Source organism: Gallinula chloropus (genome assembly GCF_964237585.1).
Source record: "Gallinula chloropus genome assembly, contig: HAP1_SCAFFOLD_338, whole genome shotgun sequence".
NCBI classification, from domain to species: Eukaryota; Metazoa; Chordata; class Aves; order Gruiformes; family Rallidae; genus Gallinula; species Gallinula chloropus.
The window spans coordinates 61,145-69,587 of NW_028168091.1; positions in this window are offsets into that span (position 1 = coordinate 61,145).

Sequence of the window (8,443 nt, forward strand, 5' to 3'; positions counted from 1 at the left end):
CTGGCTTTGCACAGGATGGGCTGGGGGGGTTAGGGATTAGGGTTTGGGTTAGGGTTTGGGTTAGGGTTAGGGTTAGGGTCAGGCTTAGGGTTGGGGTAGGGTTAGGGGTTAGGGTTAGGGTTATGGTCATTAGGGTTTAGGTTAGGGTTAGGTTTATGGTTAGGGTTAGGGGTTGGGGTTAGGGTTAGTGTTAGGGTTTAGGGTTAGGGTCATTAGGGTTAGGGTTAGAGGTTAGGGTCATTAGGGGTTAGGTTTAGGGTTAGTGGTTAGGGTTAGGGTCAGGTTTAGCGTAGGGTTACGGTTATGGTTAGGTCACGGTTAGGTTAGGGTTAGGGGTTAGGGTTTAGGGGTTAGGGTTAGGGCTTAGGGTTAGGGTTTAGGGTTAGGGTTAGGGTTTAGGGTTAGGGTTAGGGTTAGGGTTAGTGTCAGGGTCAGGGTTAGGGTCATGGTTAAGGTCAGGGTTAGGGTCTTTAGGGTTAGGGTCTTTAGGGTTAGGGTCATTAGGGTTAGGGTCATTAGGGTTAGGGTCATTAGGGTTAGGGTGTTTAGTGTTAGGGTTTAGGGTTAGGGTTAGGGTCAGGGTTTAGGGTTAGGGTTAGCGTTAAGGTTAGGGGTTAGGGTTAGGGTTAGGGTCCTTAGGGTTATGGTTTGGGTTTTGGGTTAGGGTTAGGGGTTAGGGTTAGGGTTAGCTTTAGGGTTAGGGTTAGGTTAGGGTTAGGGTCAGGGTCAGGATCAGGGTTAGGGTTAGGTTAGGGTTAGGTTAGGGTTAGGGTCAGGGTCAGGATCAGGGTTAGAGTTAGGGGTTAGGGTTAGGGTCATTAGGGTTAGGGTTAGGGTTAGGGTTTATGGTTAGGGTTAGGGTTAGGGTCCCCCAGTGCTTCTAAGGGTCCCCCAGGGTCCCTCAGGGTTCTTTAGGGTTGTGCAGGGTCCTCCAGGGCTCCTCAGGGTCCCTCAAGTTTCCCCAGGGTTCCTCAGAGCTCTTTAGTGTCCCGTAGGGTCCCCCAGGGCCCCTCCGGGTTCTTTAGGGTCCCTTAAGTTCCCCCTGGGCTCTTTAGGGTCCCTTAAGTTCCCCCTGGGCTCTTTAGGGTCCCTCAAGGTCCCCCAAGGCTCTTTAGGCTCCCCAAGAGTCCCCTAGGGTTTCTCAGGTTCCCCAGGGCTCTTTCGGGTCCCCCTGGGTCCTTCAGGGCTCCTTAGGGTCCCCCAGGGCTCCTCAGGGTCCCTCAGGGTTCCCCAGTGATCCTCAGGGTCCCCCAGGGGCCCCCAGAGTCCTTCAGGGCTCCTCAGTGCTCCTCAGGGTTCTTTACGGCCCCCCAGGGTCCCTCAAGGTTCTCAAGGTCCCCCCAGAGTTCTTCAGGGCTCTTTTGGGTCCCCAAGGGTCCCCCAGGGCCCCTCAGGGTTCCTCAGGGCTCCTCGGGCTACTATAGGGTCCCACAGAGTCCCCCAGGGCCCCTCAGGGCTCTTTAGGGCCCCCCAGGGTTTCTCGGGGGCCCCCAGAGTCTCTCAGGGTCCTTCAAGGTTCCCAAGGGTCCCGCAGGGCTCCTCAGGGTCCCCCAGAGTCCCTCAGGGTTCTTTAGGGTCCCCCAAGGTCCCTCAGGGTTCTTTAGGGTCCCCCAAGGTCCCTCAGGGTTCTATAGGGTCCCTCAAGGTCACCCAGGGGTCTTTAGGGTCCCTCAGGGCCCCTCAGGGTCTCTCAAGGTTCCTCAGGGCTCTTTAGAGCTCGTTAGGGTCCCCCAGGGCCCCTCAGGGTCCCTCAGGGTTCCTCAGGGCTCCTCGGGCTACTATAGGGTCCCACAGAGTCCCCCAGGGCCCCTCAGGGCTCTTTAGGGCCACCCAGGGTTTCTCGGGGGCCCCCAGAGTCTCTCAGGGTCCTCCAAGGTTCCCAAGGGTCCCGCAGGGCTCCTCAGGGTCCCCCAAAGTCCCTCAGGGCTCTTTAGGTTCCCTCAAGGTACCCCAGGGCCCCTCAGGGCTCTTTAGGGCCCCCCAGGACTCCTCAGGGAGTTGGCCGGAGAGTGCTTCTCGGGCCGCGACCTGCAACTGGGCAGGTACCTCCCAGGTTCCCGGCCCAACGAAAGCCCCCAGACCCAAATGGAGAGGGGCTGCTTGGGGGCCCCCTGGGGCCCCTTCAGGCCAGCTAGGTCTTTGGGTCCTGGCTCCTTCGCTTTGGGAGCAGTCGCTGGACGTTTGGCATGTTGGCCGGAGAGTGCTTCTCGGGCCGCGACCTGCAACCGGGCAGGTACCTCCCAGGTTCCCGGCCCAACGAAAGCCCCCAGACCCAAATGGAGAGGGGCTGCTTGGGGGCCCCCTGGGGCCCCTTCAGGCCAGCTAGGTCTTTGGGTCCTGGCTCCTTCGCTTTGGGAGCAGTCGCTGGTCGTTTGGCATGTTGGCCGGAGAGTGCTTCTCGGGCCGCGACCTGCAACCGGGCAGGTACCTCCCAGGTTCCCGGCCCAACAAAAGCCCCCAGACCTAAATGGAGAGGGGCTGCTTGGGGGCCCCCTGGGGCCCCTCATGCCAGCTAGGTCTTTGGGTCCTGGCTCCTTCGCTTTGGGAGCAGTCGCTGGACGTTTGGCATGTTGGCCGGAGAGTGCTTCTCGGGCCGCGACCTGCAACCGGGCAGGTACCTCCCAGGTTCCCGGCCCAACGAAAGCCCCCAGACCCAAATGGAGAGGGGCTGCTTGGGGGCCCCCTGGGGCCCCTTCAGGCCAGCTAGGTCTTTGGGTCCTGGCTCCTTCGCTTTGGGAGCAGTCGCTGGACGTTTGGCATGTTGGCCGGAGAGTGCTTCTCGGGCCGCGACCTGCAACCGGGCAGGTAGCTCCCAGGTTCCCGGCCCAACGAAAGCCCCCAGACCCAAATGGAGAGGGGCTGCTTGGGGGCCCCCTGGGGCCCCTTCAGGCCAGCTAGGTCTTTGGGTCCTGGCTCCTTCGCTTTGGGAGCAGTCGCTGGACGTTTGGCATGTTGGCCGGAGAGTGCTTCTCGGGCCGCGACCTGCAACCGGGCAGGTAGCTCCCAGGTTCCCGGCCCAACGAAAGCCCCCAGACCCAAATGGAGAGGGGCTGCTTGGGGGCCCCCTGGGGCCCCTTCAGGCCAGCTAGGTCTTTGGGTCCTGGCTCCTTCGCTTTGGGAGCAGTTGCTGGACGTTTGGCATGTTGGCCGGAGAGTGCTTCTCGGGCCGCGACCTGCAACCGGGCAGGTAGCTCCCAGGTTCCCGGCCCAACGAAAGCCCCCAGACCCAAATGGAGAGGGGCTGCTTGGGGGCCCCCTGGGGCCCCTTCAGGCCAGCTAGGTCTTTGGGTCCTGGCTCCTTCGCTTTGGGAGCAGTCGCTGGACGTTTGGCATGTTGGCCGGAGAGTGCTTCTCGGGCCGCGACCTGCAACCGGGCAGGTAGCTCCCAGGTTCCCGGCCCAACGAAAGCCCCCAGACCCAAATGGAGAGGGGCTGCTTGGGGGCTCCCTGGGGCCCCTTCAGGCCAGCTAGGTCTTTGGGTCCTGGCTCCTTCGCTTTGGGAGCAGTTGCTGGACGTTTGGCATGTTGGCCGGAGAGTGCTTCTCGGGCCGCGACCTGCAACCGGGCAGGTAGCTCCCAGGTTCCCGGCCCAACGAAAGCCCCCAGACCCAAATGGAGAGGGGCTGCTTGGGGGCCCCCTGGGGCCCCTTCAGGCCAGCTAGGTCTTTGGGTCCTGGCTCCTTCGCTTTGGGAGCAGTCGCTGGACGTTTGGCATGTTGGCCGGAGAGTGCTTCTCGGGCCGCGACCTGCAACCGGGCAGGTACCTCCCAGGTTCCCGGCCCAACGAAAGCCCCCAGACCCAAATGGAGAGGGGCTGCTTGGGGGCCCCCTGGGGCCCCTTCAGGCCAGCTAGGTCTTTGGGTCCTGGCTCCTTCGCTTTGGGAGCAGTCGCTGGACGTTTGGCATGTTGGCCGGAGAGTGCTTCTCGGGCCGCGACCTGCAACCGGGCAGGTAGCTCCCAGGTTCCCGGCCCAACGAAAGCCCCCAGACCCAAATGGAGAGGGGCTGCTTGGGGGCCCCCTGGGGCCCCTTCAGGCCAGCTAGGTCTTTGGGTCCTGGCTCCTTCGCTTTGGGAGCAGTCGCTGGACGTTTGGCATGTTGGCCGGAGAGTGCTTCTCGGGCCGCGACCTGCAACCGGGCAGGTACCTCCCAGGTTCCCGGCCCAACGAAAGCCCCCAGACCCAAATGGAGAGGGGCTGCTTGGGGGCCCCCTGGGGCCCCTTCAGGCCAGCTAGGTCTTTGGGTCCTGGCTCCTTCGCTTTGGGAGCAGTCGCTGGACGTTTGGCATGTTGGCCGGAGAGTGCTTCTCGGGCCGCGACCTGCAACCGGGCAGGTAGCTCCCAGGTTCCCGGCCCAACGAAAGCCCCCAGACCCAAATGGAGAGGGGCTGCTTGGGGGCCCCCTGGGGCCCCTTCAGGCCAGCTAGGTCTTTGGGTCCTGGCTCCTTCGCTTTGGGAGCAGTTGCTGGACGTTTGGCATGCTGGCCGGAGAGTGCTTCTCGGGCCGCGACCTGCAACCGGGCAGGTACCTCCCAGGTTCCCGGCCCAACAAAAGCCCCCAGACCTAAATGGAGAGGGGCTGCTTGGGGGCCCCCTGGGGCCCCTCATGCCAGCTAGGTCTTTGGGTCCTGGCTCCTTCGCTTTGGGAGCAGTCGCTGGACGTTTGGCATGTTGGCCGGAGAGTGCTTCTCGGGCCGCGACCTGCAACCGGGCAGGTACCTCCCAGGTTCCCGGCCCAACGAAAGCCCCCAGACCCAAATGGAGAGGGGCTGCTTGGGGGCCCCCTGGGGCCCCTTCAGGCCAGCTAGGTCTTTGGGTCCTGGCTCCTTCGCTTTGGGAGCAGTCGCTGGACGTTTGGCATGTTGGCCGGAGAGTGCTTCTCGGGCCGCGACCTGCAACCGGGCAGGTAGCTCCCAGGTTCCCGGCCCAACGAAAGCCCCCAGACCCAAATGGAGAGGGGCTGCTTGGGGGCCCCCTGGGGCCCCTTCAGGCCAGCTAGGTCTTTGGGTCCTGGCTCCTTCGCTTTGGGAGCAGTCGCTGGACGTTTGGCATGTTGGCCGCAGAGTGCTTCTCGGGCCGCGACCTGCAACCGGGCAGGTACCTCCCAGGTTCCCGGCCCAACGAAAGCCCCCAGACCCAAATGGAGAGGGGCTGCTTGGGGGCCCCCTGGGGCCCCTTCAGGCCAGCTAGGTCTTTGGGTCCTGGCTCCTTCGCTTTGGGAGCAGTTGCTGGACGTTTGGCATGTTGGCCGGAGAGTGCTTCTCGGGCCGCGACCTGCAACCGGGCAGGTAGCTCCCAGGTTCCCGGCCCAACGAAAGCCCCCAGACCCAAATGGAGAGGGGCTGCTTGGGGGCCCCCTGGGGCCCCTTCAGGCCAGCTAGGTCTTTGGGTCCTGGCTCCTTCGCTTTGGGAGCAGTCGCTGGACGTTTGGCATGTTGGCCGGAGAGTGCTTCTCGGGCCGCGACCTGCAACCGGGCAGGTACCTCCCAGGTTCCCGGCCCAACGAAAGCCCCCAGACCCAAATGGAGAGGGGCTGCTTGGGGGCCCCCTGGGGCCCCTTCAGGCCAGCTAGGTCTTTGGGTCCTGGCTCCTTCGCTTTGGGAGCAGTCGCTGGACGTTTGGCATGTTGGCCGGAGAGTGCTTCTCGGGCCGCGACCTGCAACCGGGCAGGTAGCTCCCAGGTTCCCGGCCCAACGAAAGCCCCCAGACCCAAATGGAGAGGGGCTGCTTGGGGGCCCCCTGGGGCCCCTTCAGGCCAGCTAGGTCTTTGGGTCCTGGCTCCTTCGCTTTGGGAGCAGTCGCTGGACGTTTGGCATGTTGGCCGGAGAGTGCTTCTCGGGCCGCGACCTGCAACCGGGCAGGTACCTCCCAGGTTCCCGGCCCAACGAAAGCCCCCAGACCCAAATGGAGAGGGGCTGCTTGGGGGCCCCCTGGGGCCCCTTCAGGCCAGCTAGGTCTTTGGGTCCTGGCTCCTTCGCTTTGGGAGCAGTCGCTGGACGTTTGGCATGTTGGCCGGAGAGTGCTTCTCGGGCCGCGACCTGCAACCGGGCAGGTAGCTCCCAGGTTCCCGGCCCAACGAAAGCCCCCAGACCCAAATGGAGAGGGGCTGCTTGGGGGCCCCCTGGGGCCCCTTCAGGCCAGCTAGGTCTTTGGGTCCTGGCTCCTTCGCTTTGGGAGCAGTCGCTGGACTTTTGGCATGTTGGCCGGAGAGTGCTTCTCGGGCCGCGACCTGCAACCGGGCAGGTAGCTCCCAGGTTCCCGGCCCAACGAAAGCCCCCAGACCCAAATGGAGAGGGGCTGCTTGGGGGCCCCCTGGGGCCCCTTCAGGCCAGCTAGGTCTTTGGGTCCTGGCTCCTTCGCTTTGGGAGCAGTCGCTGGACGTTTGGGATGTTGGCCGGAGAGTGCTTCTCGGGCCGCGACCTGCAACCGGGCAGGTACCTCCCAGGTTCCCGGCCCAACGAAAGCCCCCAGACCCAAATGGAGAGGGGCTGCTTGGGGGCCCCCTGGGGCCCCTTCAGGCCAGCTAGGTCTTTGGGTCCTGGCTCCTTCGCTTTGGGAGCAGTCGCTGGACGTTTGGCACGTTGGCCGGAGAGTGCTTCTCGGGCTGCGACCTGCAACCGGGCAGGTACCTCCCAGGTTCCCGGCCCAACGAAAGCCCCCAGACCCAAATGGAGAGGGGCTGCTTGGGGGCCCCCTGGGGCCCCTTCAGGCCAGCTAGGTCTTTGGGTCCTGGCTCCTTCGCTTTGGGAGCAGTCGCTGGACGTTTGGCATGTTGGCCAGAGAGTGCTTCTCGGGCCGTGACCTGCAACCGGGCAGGTAGCTCCCAGGTTCCCGGCCCAACGAAAAACCCCAGACCCAAATGGAGAGGGGCTGCTTGGGGGCCCCCTGGGGCACCTTCAGGCCAGCTAGGTCTTTGGGTCCTGGCTCCTTCGCTTTGGGAGCAGTCGCTGGACGTTTGGCATGTTGGCCGGAGAGTGCTTCTCGGGCCGCGACCTGCAACCGGGCAGGTACCTCCCAGGTTCCCGGCCCAACGAAAGCCCCCAGACCCAAATGGAGAGGGGCTGCTTGGGGGCCCCCTGGGGCCCCTTCAGGCCAGCTAGGTCTTTGGGTCCTGGCTCCTTCGCTTTGGGAGCAGTCGCTGGACATTTGGCATGTTGGCCAGAGAGTGCTTCTCGGGCCGCGACCTGCAACCGGGCAGGTAGCTCCCAGGTTCCCGGCCCAACGAAAGCCCCCAGACCCAAATGGAGAGGGGCTGCTTGGGGGCCCCCTGGGGCCCCTTCAGGCCAGCTAGGTCTTTGGGTCCTGGCTCCTTCGCTTTGGGAGCAGTCGCTGGACGTTTGGCATGTTGGCCGGAGAGTGCTTCTCGGGCCGCGACCTGCAACCGGGCAGGTAGCTCCCAGGTTCCCGGCCCAACGAAAGCCCCCAGACCCAAATGGAGAGGGGCTGCTTGGGGGCCCCCTGGGGCCCCTTCAGGCCAGCTAGGTCTTTGGGTCCTGGCTCCTTCGCTTTGGGAGCAGTCGCTGGACGTTTGGCATGTTGGCCGGAGAGTGCTTCTCGGGCCGCGACCTGCAACCGGGCAGGTACCTCCCAGGTTCCCGGCCCAACGAAAGCCCCCAGACCCAAATGGAGAGGGGCTGCTTGGGGGCCCCCTGGGGCCCCTTCAGGCCAGCTAGGTCTTTGGGTCCTGGCTCCTTCGCTTTGGGAGCAGTCGCTGGACGTTTGGCATGTTGGACAGAGAGTGCTTCTCGGGCCGCGACCTGCAACTGGGCAGGTACCTCCCAGGTTCCTGGCCCAACGAAAGCCCCCAGACCCAAATGGAGAGGGGCTGCTTGGGGGCCCCCTGGGGCCCCTTCAGGCCAGCTAGGTCTTTGGGTCCTGGCTCCTTCGCTTTGGGAGCAGTCGCTGGACGTTTGGCATGTTGGCCGGAGAGTGCTTCTCGGGCCGCGACCTGCAACCGGGCAGGTACCTCCCAGGTTCCCGGCCCAACGAAAGCCCCCAGACCCAAATGGAGAGGGGCTGCTTGGGGGCCCCCTGGGGCCCCTTCAGGCCAGCTAGGTCTTTGGGTCCTGGCTCCTTCGCTTTGGGAGCAGTCGCTGGACGTTTGGCATGTTGGACAGAGAGTGCTTCTCGGGCCGCGACCTGCAACTGGGCAGGTACCTCCCAGGTTCCCGGCCCAACGAAAGCCCCCAGACCCAAATGGAGAGGGGCTGCTTGGGGGCCCCCTGGGGCCCCTTCAGGCCAGCTAGGTCTTTGGGTCCTGGCTCCTTCGCTTTGGGAGCAGTCGCTGGACGTTTGGGCATGTTGGCCGGAGAGTGCTTCTCGGGCCGCGACCTGCAACCGGGCAGGTACCTCCCAGGTTCCCGGCCCAACGAAAGCCCCCAGAGCCAAATGGAGAGGGGCTGCTTGGGGGCCCCCTGGGGCCCCTTCAGGCCAGCTAGGTCTTT